At 46.4% G+C, this 16,850-nt stretch overlaps 1 pseudogene; it reads left to right on the forward strand.

Moving 5' to 3' along the window:
* Positions 1-8,781: 8,781 nt before the first annotated feature.
* LOC122062317 lies at positions 8,782-8,937 on the forward strand (annotated as a pseudogene).
* The last annotated feature ends 7,913 nt before the right edge of the window (positions 8,938-16,850 follow it).

Below are 16,850 nucleotides of genomic sequence, written 5' to 3' on the forward strand. Positions count from 1 at the left end.
ACCTTTTTCAACAAAACTCTCTCCCATTTTTCTGAAAACCCCCTTTTACCCACTGGACAAAATCCCTCCCCACCCATTTTGTCTTTCAACCCCCCTTTTACCCATTGGACAAAAAATCCAATCTCTTCACTTTAGGCAAGAGCCCCCCTTTCGTCCATTGGATACAGGGATTCCCCCTCTCTTATTTGGTTGAAAAAAACTATAAATACCCCCTCCCTTAGAAAAAGACACACCAACAGACACCTAAATCCCCTTTCAAAGTGAAATTTTCCTCCCCTCCCCCCCTCTTGATTTTCTTCTAATCTTCGGAGTAATCTTTGTCAAGATTTGAAAACTCATTTGGATCTTCGAAGTGTTCTTCGAGATCTTCAATCTAAATTCTTAGTTAGATCTAGTTTTAGCCAAAAATAGTATGTTCCTGATCCACCTCCCTTGAGTGTTCATGAGTGTTCTTGAGCATTCTTGAGATAGAAACCCCCCTTTTTGAGGTTCTTCGGGTCTATGAGGAGATCTTTTTTAAGATATGAAACTCTTTTCGGATCTTCAAAGTGTTCTTTGGGACTTTGGAGTTCTTCAATACATTTTTAGGGCAGCCCATTTTTTTATAGAAATAGCCTTTCCTAGCTAAACCTCTGTCCGAGTGTCCCTAGAATCTTTTCAGAAATAGCCATTCCTAATGGAAGCTCTGTCGAAGTACCACCTCAGCCTAGCCCTCCCTTAGCCTATCCCCAGTGGAAACTCTGCCAGAGTGCCACCTCATCCCAAGCCCAGAAATAGCCATTCCCAGTGGAAGCTCTATCGGAGCGCCACCTCACCCCAAGCCCAAAAATAGCATTCCTTAACCAAAGCTCTATCCGAATCCAAAGCTAGAAATAGCCTTCTCTAGCCGAAGCTCTGTCCAAATCCAAAGCCAAAAATGGCCTTCCCTAGCCGAAGCTCTATTCGAATCCAAATCCAAAAGCGACCATTCCTAGTCAAAACTCTGTCTGGTTACCATCACAATCAGTATCTCTCAAGAAAGGAAGTTGGAGGTCAAGACCATCTTCCCCTGAGCCGGGAGAACACAAAAGATAGTCCGAGTCGATAGCAATCAAGGGCCCACCCCTCTTGACCCAGAATAGGGGTCAAATTCAGGTATAATCTCTCTCATCATTTAAGCATAATATAGATATCTAATAAGCCTTGTTTTAGTGTATATAATAGTTTGAATTCAATTAATGTATGTATGTGTGATAACTTAGCCATACATGTGAAATAGTAATAATTGTGAAAAATGTTCATTCTCAAGCATCTAGCAAGAAGACCGGTTAAACTGAGTAGATTGGGTGCTTAACACCTTCCCAACTCTGTAACTTGACACTTACCCTAAGTCTTTGGACCAAACCAAATTTTGGGCCCTTTTCTCAAGAACTAGGCCCACCCCCGGGTCCTAGGCCCATAACCCTAGGTGGCGACTCTAAACCCCATTTGTATGATCCCGATCTTTGAATTGGACCATCATCAAAACCCCATCTCAAATGATGAATTTTACACTCTTATGAAAGAGGCCTCCACGTATCTCTAAGCAGTGATACGGTGGTGTGGGGCTTGCAAGCGAAGCACACATGACTTGAACCCCTCCCCCTCATATGAAGGTGAAGAGAAAGAGAGGAGAGAGGATGGGGATCCATCTCCGACCACTACCCTCACACCAGGTGGAGGACATTGTCAGGTGGGGAGTTTGGCTAGGGTGGCACATCTTTTAAAAGATAACGTAGTGTCCTAAGATGAGCTCAATGAGAATAAAAATCTATTATGGAACAAAAGAGTAAAAGCCCATTTGATTATGATTTTCAGTACGAATTCGAACAGTGAAAGTGTGGCCTATTGATCCTTTGGACCTTTGGAATTTGAAGCTAGAGGTGTTAGAAAAGTTACTACAGGGATAATTGGCTTGTGGCAGCCAAGTGTTCATAGTGACGTTGCTTTTCTATCCTTTAATGTTGGCTCTTCCTATCATTGCAAAGCAGAATTCGCCAAGTGTTAGATTGTTCACCAACCAATAGGAAACGTGAGCTAGGTTTAGACTGTCATGAGATAGGTTAGTTTTACCCTACTGATGACAGTGTCGCGATAGTAATTCAACCTAGCACGAGAGGAACAGGTCATCGTGCTTGGTTGAAAAGCTTGTGGCATGAAGCTACTGTGTGTTGAATTATGATTGAATGCCTCTAAGTCAGAATTCAGGCTAAAGAAGCAACACCTGTGCCCATCACCTATTTATCGACCCGCAGTAGGGGCCCTCCAGCCCCTAGGGGCAAGTGTCATTTGCCAAGCCCCCGTAGTGGACATGCTATGTGGATTGCCTTGAAGCATTATTCCTATTAGGCGATGAGTAGAATCATTTGTAGATGACTTAAATATGTGACGGGGTATTGTACGTGGAAGAGTGGCCTCACTGCCATGATCCACTGAGATTCAGCCCCGTGTCACATTGATTCGTCCCCCCTCTTTTTTCCCTTTTCTTTCCCCCCAAATCTTTTTAACTCTACCCCACACCCTCCTGAGGCTAGAATTGTCCACGCGTCGCCCTAGGTATGCCCCTAAGTGTTAACTACCCCAACGGTTGCCTAAGTATGGTTATGTATGTTGCCAAAGTGAAGTGTGCCTATGCGTGCACATTGAGTGCCCCTAAGTGCACACGTGCTCTTGAATGGCCCAAGTGTGTGCCTACGAGTGCCCCTAAGTGTTGGCTACATGTGCCCATGTGTGCATAGTGAATGGCCATACAACACCCCAAGTGTTGACTACATGTGCACATTGAAGGGCCCAAGTGTTGCCTAACTGTGCCCAGGCATGCCCACAACTGTTCCCTAAGTGTGCACCCAAGTGTGCCTGTGCATGCTCTTGAATGCCCAAGTGTCGCCTTAAGTATGCCTATACGTGCCCCCAAGTGTTGAATAAGTGTGTCTATGCGTGCACCCAACTGTTGCCCAAGTGTCACCTAATTGTGCCCTTGAATGCCCCAAGTGTTGCCTAAGTGTGCTCTTGAATGCTGCAAGTGTACCTATACGTGCCCCTGACTGTGCCTATGTGTGCCCCCCCTAAGTGTGCCTAAATGCATATAAAGGCAGTGCATGAGGCAGCAGTACTACACGCATGGTTGCACATGTTGTGTGCATGGTGGCAGGCTGTCGAGCGCATGGCCGCACAAGGTGCATGCATGGTGGTAGGCTATCGCGCACGTGGCCGCAATCAAGGCTGTACCACACGGACATGGATGCAAGCTGTCGTGCACATGGGTGCAAGCATGGCTGCACTACCCCGCACAAGGTTACAGGCCAGCACGTGTATGACTGCGGGCAAGGCTGTAATATCGTATGCACTGATGCATGCATGGATTCACATGTAGCGTGAATGATGGCAGGCTATCATGCGCACGGCTGCTCTATCGTGCGTAAATGTCACTGGCAAGGCCGTAAAAGGTGCAGGCTGTCACGTGCATGGCCAAAAGCAAGGCTATACCACATGCACATGGATGCAGGTTGTCACGCATGGGTGCAGGCATGGTTGTACTACCACATGCAAGGCAGCTAGCATAGCCGCACAAGGTATATGCATCACTGCGGGTAAGACTGCACTGTCGTGTGCAAGGCTGCTGGCATGGTGGCAGGCTACCGCACACATGGATGCGGGCATGGCTACGACTAAGGCTGCACTATTGCAAGCATGGATGTAGGCTGTCACACAGCATGGCTACGAGAATAGCTGCACTGTCGCGTGAGAGGTGGGACATGCCATGCACATCCTTGTAGGAAAAGGTGCACCACCGCATGCAAGGTGGCAGGCTACCATGCACATGGCTGAGGGCAAGGGTGCACCACCACAGCAAGGTGGCAGGCATGGCCGTACATGGCTATAGGCAAGGATGCAGGCTGCGCACTCATGGCTGCAGGCCAGGCTGCGCTACCACGCACATGGCTGCACATGTTGTGCGTAAGGTTGCATGCTTGGTCGCACATGATATGCACATGGTTGCACTACCGCATGCAAGGTTGCATGCCTTGCTGCACATGCCGTGCACATGGCTGCACTACCGTGCAAGGTTGCGGACATGGCCCCACATGCAGCACGCATGGCTGCCCTACCACTCGCAAGGTTGTGTGCATGGCTGCACATACCGCACGCAAGCTGCCCTTGAGGTTGCAGACATGGCTGCACATGCCACGCGCATCACAGCCTTGCCACGGGCATGCTGTACACGAGGTTGCAGGCATGGCTGCACTGCCACGTGCAAGGTTGCGTGCGTGGTCGCACATGCCGCAAGCATGGCTGTAATACCAAGCACAAGGTAGCGGGCATGGCTCACATACTGCGAGCATGATGGCAGGCATGGTAGCACATGCCACGCGCATGGCAGCACATGCCATGCCCAAGGTTGCAGGCATGGCTGCACTTCCGTGTGCATGGCTGTAGGCCACCATGCACATGGGTGCACGCACATGGGTGCACGCACATGGCTTGCACATGGGTGTAGCCGTGGCCCCCATGGCCCATGCAATAGATGCTCATTTGCTGCCTTCGACTGCACACGAGACACCCACTACTACACACGTTAAGGGCATGCCCACACAACCTAATTTGGATCTTTAAATCATGTTTTGCAAAACTTCCCTTTGGGTTAGAAAAGCCTTGAAATTGACTATTTGGCACTCAAAGTACAATCATTTTCACTTAAACCCCACATTTATATTTTTTTGGGTATTTTTAAAATATTAGAAAATGTCAAAATATGTTGGAATGGTCTAATATCTTTTCAGAACTGTCTATCAACCTTTCTAAGACATCTGGAATTTAGTTTTCCAAAAAATACATTAAAATAATTTTTTCAAAAATTTTTGAATTTAATATTTTTTTAATATTAAAAATTTAATAAAACAATAAATATTTATCAAAAATTATGATTTTTATATGAAAATAATCTTTGATTTTTTTATAATTTCCTACAAAGTTTTATTGGATTTGGATATTTGTAGCTCAAAAAATAGCCCAGTATGATTTTTTTTAGGGTGGTTATGTCTCCTCCTGGAAAAGTGTAAAGAGCATAAGAGCTACCTTGAGGGAGGGGGTGCCACTCTCCCAGGGGGGTTCCAGAGGGGCTGTATAGCGGGGCACTAGACATTGAGTGGGCATGGTAGGCAAGCCCAAAAGACCCATGGCAGACAAAAAAAAAAGGGAAATGGCACGTCGATTTTGATGGTTTGGCCCTTGGTGTGCGCTGTGGCCTACCATAGCGAGAGGCTGGGCACGTATGGCTGCCTTCCATGCACTGCCCCCACAGCTGTTGTCACATGCACGCATCGCTGACAACATGCCCAACGAAGGCGCACGTCTGTGCCAATGGTCAGTCCCTCTGCCGCACACCGCTACCTGCCACTGTGGGTTGCTGGACGCATATGGCTGCTTGCCATGGGCTGCCATGCCCCCACTTCTGCTACCACATGCACCTATCGATGCATAGTATACCCAACGAAGGCATGGCATGTGAAAATAAGTACATGGCGCATCTGTCCCAATGGTCAGCCCCTTTGCCGCACATCGTTGCCTATCATTGTGTTCTATTGGGTGTGCATGGCTACCTACCTTGCGTTGCTGGGCCTCCACATCTATTGCCACATGCACCCATAGTTGCATAGCATGCCCAAGAGAGACATGGCATGTGCAAAACACCTACATGGAACGTCGGTTTTGAAGATTAGGCCCTTGGTGTGGGCTGTGGCCTGCCATGCCATGTTGCTTGGCCTGTATAGTTGCCTACCATATGGTGCGATGCCTCAATAACTGCTGCCACATGCACCCGTAGCTACACAGAAAGCCCAACAAAGGCTTGGCATCTGAAAACAAGTACATAGAGGTCTATCTCGATGGTAAGCTCCTCTGCTACACACCACTGCCTGCAATTGTGTGTTACTGGGCATGCATGGCTGCCTGCTTTACGTTGCCATACCCCCACAGTTGTTGCCACATGTGCTCATATTCGCACAGCATATCCAAGAGAGGCATGGCATTTAAAAATAAGTAAATGGCCAATACGTCCCGATGTTCAGCCCCTCTGTCGCACACCGCTGCCTGCCATCGTGTGCCACTAGGCGTGCAGGGCTACCTGCCTTGTTCTACCATGCCCCCACAGCTGCTACCACATGCCCCTGTAGCTGTACAGCATGCCCAAGATAGGCATGGCATGTGAAAATCACTAACAAGGCACGTCGGTTCCAATGACTATGCCTTTGATGTGCGTTGTGGCCTGCTATGGTGTGCTGCTGGGTGTGTATGCTGCCTGTAATGTGGTGTTGGGCATACATGCCTAGGTACCATGTGCTGCCAAGCCCGTATAGCTGCTGCTACATATGCCAGTAGGCGCACAGTATACCCAAGAGTTGCATGGCATGTGAAGAACGCCTACATGGCATGATGGTTCAGATGATTAGCCCCTTGTTTTGCACCATGGCCAGCCAATGTGTGCTGGTGGGTGTGTATGGCTGCCTGCACTATGCACCTACACCCTCACCATAGCCTACTGCCACTTTTGCTAGTTTCTGCACAGCATGACTAAGTTGGATGTGTGTGTCCTCTTGAATCCTTTGGTTATGACTCATTGCACAAGAACGATAGACCACCATTAATATATGGAGCAACATCACCCAATGCACAATTGGGGATGTGGTTCATGCAAAGCTTTGGCATCGAGAAGGAAAGTTACCAGGTTGATCCTACCAGTAGTCATATGCTTGTCTCAAAGATTAAGCTATGCATATGTAAGTATGAACTAATTCAGACTGTGAAATTGTGAACTGCTCATTAAATCAGTTATAGTTTGTTTGATGGTATCTGCTACTCGAATAATAGTAGTAATTCTAGAGCTAATACGTACACCAAATCCTAAATTTTGGAAGGGATGCATTTATTAGATAAAAGGTCGATGCAGGCTCTGCCCGTTGCTCTGATGATTCATGATAACTCGACGGATCGCATGGCCTTTGTGCCGGCGTTGCATCATTCAAATTTTTGCCCTATTAACTTTCAATGGTAGGATAGTGGCCTACTTTGGTGGTGATGGGTGATAGAAAATTAGGGTTTGATTCCAGAGAGGGAGCCTGAGAAACGGCTACCACATCCAAGGAAGGCAGCAGTCTTCCAAATTACCCAATCCTGACATAGGGAGGTAGTGACAATAAATAACAATATCGGGCTCTATGAGTCTGGTAATTGGAATGAGTGCAATCTAAATCCCTTAACGAGGATCCATTCAAGGGCAAGTTTGGTACCAGCAGCCATGGTAATTCCAGCTCCAATAGGGTATATTTAAGTTGTTGCAGTTAAAAAGCTCGTAGTTGGACTTTGGGATGGGTGGATCAGTCTGCCTCATGGTGTGTACTGATCATCTCATCCCTTCTTTCGGTAATGGGCTCCTGGGCATAATTGTTCGGGTCGTGCCTTTGGCGCTGTTACTTTGAAGAAATTAGAGTGCTCAACGCAAGCCTACGCTCTAGATACATTAGCATGGGATAACATCATAGGAATTCGGTCCTATTGCATTGGCCTTTGGGATCAGAGTAATAATTAACAGGGACAGTCGAGGGAATTTTTATTTCATAGTCAGAGGTGAAATTCTTGGATTTATGAAAGACGAGCCACTGTGAAAGCATTTTCCAAAGATGTTTTCATTAATCAAGAACGAAAGTTGGGGGCTCGAAGACAATCAGATATCATCCTAGTCTCAACCATAAAAGAAGCCGACCAGGGATCGAAAGATGTTGCTTTTAGGACTCTACCGGCACCTTATGAGAAATCAAAGTTTTTGGGTTCCGAGGGGAGTATGGTCGCAAGGTTGAAACTTAAAGGTTAACGGAAGGGCACCACCAGGAGTGGAGACTATGGCTTAATTTGACTCAACATAGGGAAACTTACTAGGTCCAGACATAATAAGGATTGACATACTGAGAGAACTTTCTTGATTCTATGGGTGGTGGTGCATGATAGTTCTTAGTTGGTGGAGCGATTTGTCTAGTTAATTCCGTTAATGAATGAGACCTTAGCCTGCTAACTAGCTATGTGGAGTTGACCCTCCATGGCTAGCTTCTTAGTGGGACTATGGCCGTTTAGGCCACGGAAGTTTGAGGCAATAATAGGTCTATAATGCCCTTAGATGTTCTAGGCCGCACGCGCGCTACACAGATGTATTCAACTAGTTTATAGCCTTGGCCGACAGGCTCGGGTAGTCTTTGAAAATTTCATCATAATGGGGATAGATCATTGCAATTGTTGGTCTTCAACGACGAATTCCTAGTAAGCGTGAGTCATTAGCTCGCGTTTACTATGTCCCTGCCCTTTGTACACACTGCCTATTGCTCCTACCTATTAAATGGTCTAGTGAAGTGTTCGAATCGCAATGACATGGGTGGTTCACCACCGTCGAAGTCGCGAGAAGTCCACTGAACCTTATCATTTAGAGGAAGGAGACGTCATAATAAAGTTTTCGTAGGTGAACCTGCAAAAGGATCATTGTCAATACATGCCTAGCGAGACCCGTGAACATGTTGCATTGCGCGATCAAGGTAGGGTGTGGGAGTGTGAGGTCCTTCCTTCCTAACCCTTGTAAGGTTGGCTTGCGATCCTTTATAGCATTCAACCCAAACACAACCACCGGAGCAGTCGGCACTAAGGAACTTATAATGGAAAGGACATGACATCATTACACCTTTGGTGTGGTGTGGTCATCCTAAATCTGAATCTTATCTTAATGACTCTCGACAATGGATATCTTGGCTCCTGCATCGATGAAGAAAGTAGAAAAATGTGAAACTTGGTGTAAATTGTAGAATCCTATGAACAATTGAGTCTTTAAATGCAAGTTGCACCCTAGGCCATCGAGCTAAGGGCACGCTTGCCTTGGCATCACGCATCCTATTGCCCCACCTCCTTTTCCCTTTGTGGTGGTGGTGTGGAGCAAAGATTGGCCCCCCATGTCTCTATTTGAGGTGCGGTCAGCCCAAAGTTAAGGGGCCCTTATGTGGCAAGCGTCACGATGAGTGGTGGCTCGATCCACTTTGCCATTGTTCGGACATCATGTGCGTGTTCTACTCCCATTGGGATCTGATGATCCTGATTGCCATTCAATGGCATTTCAACTGTGACCCCAGGTTAGGCGGGGCTACCCGCTGAGTTTAAGCATATCAATAAGCGGAGGAGAAGAAACTTATGAGGATTCCCTTAGTAACAGTGAGTGAACCGAGAAAAGCCCAACTTGAGGCGGCATTGTCGTTTGAATTGTAATCTGTAGAAGCATCCTCAGTGGTAGACCGGTTACAAGCCCCCTGCAAGGGGGCGCCTGTGATACCCTACTATTAAACCTGGTTTACTTACACGGTTGACCCGATTTAACAACGCAGGACCCAAAACAAAGAGGGTTGAGGCGGGTTCCCTATGGACCATGATGGCATGGGTGACTTTGAACATGTGTTGGCCAGACAAGTCCGAGTCAGTGCCTAAGGAGATGGGTGTACGCAAGCCGTGTACATGCACATATCATAAGGCCATGTATGGGTAATGCTGGTATGTAGTAGTATCCTAAAGTGTACACGTATTATATATCTTCTGCTGAGAGTGAGAAACATGCTGAGAGTCGAATTCCATCGAAATCTCAATTGTTTGGCTAAGTTTTGACCAACAGGTGGGCGATCACAGGTGGTCGAACCTACCCACCAGTGTGACCCACCCATGTGGTTACTAAATATTGTCTAGTATAAATAGTACTATTATTTTTCCTTTTTCTCATTTAATGCCTTAAAGAGTGGGTGAGAAAAGTAAAGAAGAGAGAGAAAAGGAAGGAAGAAAAGAGAACGAAGAAGAAGAAAGGAAAAGAAAAAGAGGAAGAAATGATTTTAAGTGACGCCGAGGTTTGATCTTCTCATTCCGCCATCGAAAAAATGATCCCCAACACGAGACCTACGATTTGAGGTGAATGAAGGCTATACATCTTAAACTTTCACAAAACCCCAAGTGAAACCCTTGATTTGGGTAGAGTTCCTTGAGATCTTGTTAATCCCACTTAAGATGATGAATCTAAGGTTTAATAGATGGTCTATATATTAATTTTGAAGGTTTTAAAGAAGTGTTTGCAAGATCTGAGAAGCATTGGTGATTTCTTGATTTTAAGAGGTGATTTTGGGGTTTTAGAAGAGTTCTTGAGCAAAGAATGTAAGATTTTCTTTTCAATCCTTAAATCTAACTTAGATCTAGGTTGGAATCATCTTATGAGGCCTTAGATGTGTGGAAAATGTGATTGAAACACTCCCATTTGGTTTTTCCAAGGTTGAGGAGTGTTTTTAAGAGAAAACCAATTCCCGTGCCAACAGGTGGGCGAAGACCGATGGGCAAATCCACCCACCAGTAGGGGCCCACCTGTTGGGGTAGAACCCTAATTCCAACCGATGGGCAATGACCGGTGGGCTATCTGGCCCTCCTGTTGAACCGGTGGGCAAGGACCAGTGGGCTATTTGGCCCGCCTGTTGAACCGATGGGCGAAGATCGGTGGGCTGTTTGGCCCACCTATTGACCCACTAGTCAGATTTTTGTGTCCGAATGGGACCAAAATGGGAGCAGCCTTCTTTTATGATTTTAAAACATCAAACCTCATTAGTTTTGACCCTAAAGTGGTGAAATGCTAACCTCATTCGCTTCCACTAGAAACTTACATTTCTCATGTCGGATCTCACCCGTACCGAATGTGAGCTTTTGTACCCAACAAGTAAGGGGGGAGAGGACATTTGACTTTATTTTAAGGCATGTTTTTGCATCATTAAATTGTATTTAGACTAGCCATGTCATCATACAAATTATGTGTAGATTAGTCATCTTCGTGTGCCATTTGCACGCATTGTTTGTACATTCTAAACAAATGACCTATGATATTTGTGTTGTGCTTTACATTCTCAATGCTAAATGATTGATGTGCTTATGTGATGAATGATTGGATTACTATGCATGATGCATTATTAGACTAGACATCGTAGTCAGTTTGGAAACGAGTGCATTGGTGGCTCATGGAATGGGACGCGGTGGCACTATGCAATCGTACTTTGTCATATAAGAGCATGCGGTTTAGGATTATCATTCCCTATGCTATGACACTTCCCAATAGGGGTTGAGGTATTGGGTTATCACTTGGGGGAAGCAATGGTCGCAGTTTTGGGTCACTGTGGTGGTTAGACATACGCCCAACTGGTCATTAGGACAGTCGGCAACCTCAAATTCAAGAGGGCCAATTGTAATGCTTTTAAATTACTAGGGTTGGCACTTTTATATTTCTATCATTTACTTTTATGTTGAGAGCCGGTGGTCGGCATGCTTTACTTTTTTGAGTACTCATGGTGGGCCTTCGTCGACAACCCTATGGGAGTATCGCGGGATGGAGTTCGCGACTCGTACCCGGGGCATACGCGCACTGTGGTTGTGAGTAGCACATAACCTAAGACTTAGTAATGTTGTTTAGGTGGATAAGATTAAAAGGAATTGCATTGCATATAATGTATATGGATGTGAATGCTTGTGTGGTCTTTCTTCTCACTTACTGAGCTAGTGAGCTCACCCCATGTGCACACCTCTTTTAGATGATTTTACAGGTCACCCGCCTGAAGATCAAGAGTCAGGCCCCACAGTCGAGTTTTTTGTTAAGGATTGGTGGATCTCTGAGGAGTATGAGCACAGTGCTGATTGCATGTGCGAGGGCTATGCTGCAGGACCACAACAATGATACCGTATAGAATTTCTTTTTTTTGGATTTTTTATAACCTCCCCTTTGTGTACTTGATATGTAAATTGTTGTTCTTTTGTGTAAATATCATGCCTGTGGGCCCACATGTACTTAGCTATATACTACAATTTGGGTATCAAGTATATTGGGGATATTTATAGGTAATTTAAGTCTTCTGCTTAACTCTTAGATGTGGGTATGCTGTGGTGAGGTACTGTATCAGATGATCCTGGCAAGTTTTGGGTTAACCAGAGTTAATTCGGTCACTGGTCCAGTTCTGTGTGAATGGGGTGTGACAGTGCCAGAGAGGGTGAGAGCCCTGTCGTATTCGGACCCTATTGCATCACGAGGCACTGTCGGCAAGTCGGCTGTTTGGGAATGTAGCCCCAATTGGGTGGTAAATTCTGTCCAAGGCTAAATATGTTCGAGAGACCGATAGTGAACAAGTACCGCGAGGAAAAGATGAAAAGGACTTTGAAAAGAGAGTCAAAAAGTGCTTGCAATTATTGGGAGGGAAGCGGATGGGGGCCAGCGATGCTTCTCGATCGAATGCAAAATAGTGAATAGTCGGTCCATCCCTTGACTCGGGGCATGGACTTATGTGGATTGCGGTAGCATCCCAAGCCCAGGTTGTTGCATTATGCCTAAGGAGATGTCATCACCATGATTATGGTAGGTAGCATGTACCTTGATGACATACCTATTGGCAACTGTATGCTCCGGGCATCGGCCCGTTGGGCTCCCCATCTGACCCGTCTTAAAACACGGACCAAGGAGTCTAACATGTGTGCTAGTCAATGGGCGAGTAAACCCATAAGCCATAAGGAAGCTAACTAGGGGGATCCCCTTGTGGCTTGCACCACCGATCGACCTTGATCTTCTGAGAAGGGTTTGAGTGAGAGCATAACTGTTGAGACCCAAAAGATGGTGAACTATGCCTGACCTGGGCGAAGCTAGAGGAAACTCCAGTGGTGGTCCACAGCAATACTGATGTGCAAATCGTTCATCTGACTTGGGTATAGGGGCAAAAGACTAATCAAACCTTCTAGTAGCTGGTTCCCTCTGAAGTTTCCCTCAGGAGAGCTAGAGCTCGTGGGCGAGTTCTATCGGGTAAAGCTAATGATTAGAAGCATCGGGGGCGCAATGCCCTTGACCTATTCTCAAACTTTAAATAGATAAGATGGCGTGGCTGCTTCGTTGAGCCACGCCATGGAATTGAGAGCTCCAAGTGGGCCATTTTTGGTAAGCAGAACTGGTGATGCAAGATGAACCGAAAGCCAAGTTACAGTGCCAAATTGCACGCTAACCTAGAACCGACAAAGGGTGTTGGTCGATTAAGATGGTAGGACGATGGTCATGGAAGTTGAAATCCACTAAGGAGTGTGTAACAACTCACCTGCTGAATCAACTAGCCCCAAAACTGGATGGTGTTGAAGCGCACAACCTATACCCGACCGTCGGGGTAACTTCTAGGCCCCGTTGAGTAGGAGGGCACTGCAATCATCGTAAAACCTAGGGTGTGAACCCGAGCGGAGCAGCCGTCGGTGCAAATCTTAGTGGTAGTAGTAAATATTCAAATAAGAACTTTGAAGGCCGAAGAGGGGAAAGGTTCCATGTGAACAACACTTCCACATGGGTTAGTCATTCCTAAGGGATGGGGGAAGCCCATCAGAGAGTGACGGTTGTTGACAACGGTAGGAAGTTTGAAGACGTTGGCAGGGGCCTCGAGAAGAGTTATTTTTTCTGTTTAACAGCCTACCCACCCTAGAAACGGCTCAGCCGAAGGTAGGGTCTAGCGGCTGGAAGGGCATTGTATGTCTCTTGGTATCCAGTGCTCCCCCGGCCGCCCTTGAAAATTCTGAGGACCGAGTGCAAACAATGCCCGGTAGTACTCATAACCGCATCAGGTCTCTAAGGTGAATAGCCTTTGGTTGATGGAACAATGTAGGCAAGGGAAGTCAATAAAATAGATCCATAACCTCAGGAAAAGGATTGGCTCTGAGGGATGGGCATGAGGGTCCCAGTCCCGAACCCATCGACTATCAGTGGATTGCTTGAGCTACTTTCACGGTGAGAATGGGTCACCACATGCCGATCAGGGGATGGACTGGGAACGGCCCCATGGGGGGCCTTCCCCGGGCGTCTAACAGTCGACTCAGAACTAGTATAGACAAGGGAAATCTGACTGTTTAATTAAAAAAAAACCATTACGATGGTCCCTACGGATGCTCACGCAATGTGATTTCTACCCAGTGCTCTGAATGTCAAATTGAAGAAATTCAACCAAGCGTGGGTAAACGGCAGGAGCAACTATGACTCTCTTAAGGTAGCCAAATGCCTTGTCATCTAATTAGTGATGCATATGAATGGATTAATGAGATTCCCACTATCCCTGTCTACTATCCAGTGAAACCATAGCCAAGGGAATGGGCTTGGCAGAATCAACGGGGAAAGAAGACCCTGTTGAGCTTGACTCCAATCCGACTTTGTGAAATGACTTGAGAGGTGTAGGATAAGTGGGAGCTGGAAACGGTGCAAGTGAAATACCACTACTTTTAACATTATTTACTTACTTTGTGAGTCAGAGGTGGGGCTATGCCCCTCCTTTTGGAGCCAAGGCCCGCCACGGCAGGTTAATCTAAGCGGAGGACATTGTCAGGTGGGGAGTTTGGCTAGGGTGGCATATATGTTAAAAGATAACGCAGGTGTCCTAAGATGAGCTATAGGGTTGTCGGCTAGGCCGCACTACCATGCACATGGCTGCATGCGTAGGGCTACGGGCTAGGCTGCACTACCACACACATGGCTACGGGCAAGGCTGCACATACCGTACGTAAGGTTACGTGCGTGGCCACACATGTCGCATGCAAGGTTGTAGGCATGGCTGCACATGACAAGCCTTTTCCTGCTCGAATTATGCTCTCTAACTTCTCTAACTACTCTCTGAGCTTCCTTTCTTTCTTTCTCTTCGGAGGCTCAAAGCGGACTTATGCTGCAAATTCCTCCTCTTCATCTTCAATCACTACCCAGGAGGAGGGACCCTAGAATAGGCCCCTCGTTGACCTTTCAACTAGATGGGTGAAGATCCTCTCTGACTGGTTGGTTGAACATGCTCTGGTTCCCCTGAGTCGACTCGGGAAGAATTCCCACGATGACCTGTAGCTCCATTCTAGTCTACATCTCCTGTTGCCGGTGCCGGCTTATTCCTATGATCAGCTCTGGGAGGATTCTGAAGTGTATGCAATATATGAGCTATCCCTCTTTTGACTTCAGCCATCTCTATCTACAAGGTCTCCATGGGATGGACCCAGGCCTGTTCAGGTGTTTCCATGTTGGGTGGATCCATGCTTACTGGGCTGTCATCACCTAGTAGTAGACAATCTGGAAGAGATGACAAAGGTGATTCTAGATATAGACGAGTCAACCGATTACGTTGACGTGTCCAAAGGGACCACGGTGAATACTTGAGATGGACAACCAATGATCCATCCCTTGTTCACACATTCACTAGATTAACAACCAATGATCCATCCAAAGCTAGTCCGCTTAACGATAGTGGGTGGATAGGGTTCGATGCCCCTGGTCCACCCAATGTCATAAGCGGGAGATTCATACAAATGGCTTATTGAGAATATTCCCATAAGACATTCCATGTAATGAAGCCATACTTTCCTTGCTCTTTTTTCCCACTAGGTGTCCTTCCTCCTGATTTTCTCGGGACTTCTCAGGACTTGACGTGACTCTAACAGGATTGCTCCTGAGTCACATATCTGGACTTTTTCCTTAAGGAGGAGGGACACCTTTTATCTGAAACCCACTTTAGAAAATCAATAATTTACAACGGGGAATATAGTGTAGGAACATTTCTTTCAAGACCGCAAACAAGTTCTACAATTAGCTTGTGGCACTCCTAGCTTCTTCATCTACTTTCTACATGATGGGAGCATGCGGTGGATGCAATAGGACTGACAAGGCTTCCTTGATAGGATCTATATATGCAAGGTACATGATCCTTTTAATATACCCATAGGTACAAGATCAAAGGGGTGACTTTCTTGCCTATTACTCGTGACTACACAGGAGGTTAAGAAATTGACCATGGGGCGATGGAACCGTGAGTGATTGTGTGCAAAAGTGTAATGTAGGGTAACCATCATTCGATCTCAGAATACCATAAAGTGCTCAGACCTGCCCGAGGGTGCTGGCACAAATACGGACATCCTCGTCGTTTGATGACGCATTCGATCTTAAAATGCTATAAAGTGCACGTACCTCCCCAAGGGTTCTGGCACAAATACAACATCCTCACCGTTTGACGATACCTTCCACTCTTGTACAGGAAGTGGGTATCATTTGCTCTTAGAGTACTCTCCATGACATGTGCTGACCTCCCTGAGGGTGCGGGCATGACAGAGAGTCCCTCGCCAAATGATTTCACTTCGAGCATGATGCATGAGGCGGTTAGCAAATACAATTACAAACATGGGTTAGCCAAACACGTTTCCAAACAAATATGGTGGAAAATGTTCTTACATTTAAAGGTAGCATCTAGTATTGGAAGCTTGACATTTATCCCTAGTAAAGTCACCACTGTAAGGGTAGCGGCCCGGAGATGGATGGGCTATGCATCCCCATCCTCTCTCCTCTCTCTCTCTTCACCTTCATGTGAGGGGGAGGGGTTCGAGTCGTGTGTGCTTCACTTGCGGGCCCTACACCATCGTATTACCGCTTAGAGATATGTGGAGGCCTCTTTCGCAAGAGTGTAAAATTTGTTATTTGAGATGGATGTTTTATTGATGGTCCAATTCACAGATTGGGATCATGCAAATAGGGTTTAGAGTCACCACCTAGGGTTATAGGCCTAGGACCTGGGGGTGGGCCCGATTCTTGAGAAAAGGGCCCAAAATTTGGTCTGTTTCAAAGATTTGGGGTAAGTGTCAGGTTACAGAGTTGGGAGAGTGTTAAGCACCCAATCTGCCCAGATCAACTGGTCTTCTTGCTAGATGCTTGAGAACGAACATTGTCCACAATTATTACTATTCCACATGTATGGCTAAGT

This window comes from Macadamia integrifolia, unplaced genomic scaffold, assembly GCF_013358625.1.
Source record: "Macadamia integrifolia cultivar HAES 741 unplaced genomic scaffold, SCU_Mint_v3 scaffold100, whole genome shotgun sequence".
Taxonomy (NCBI): domain Eukaryota; kingdom Viridiplantae; phylum Streptophyta; class Magnoliopsida; order Proteales; family Proteaceae; genus Macadamia; species Macadamia integrifolia.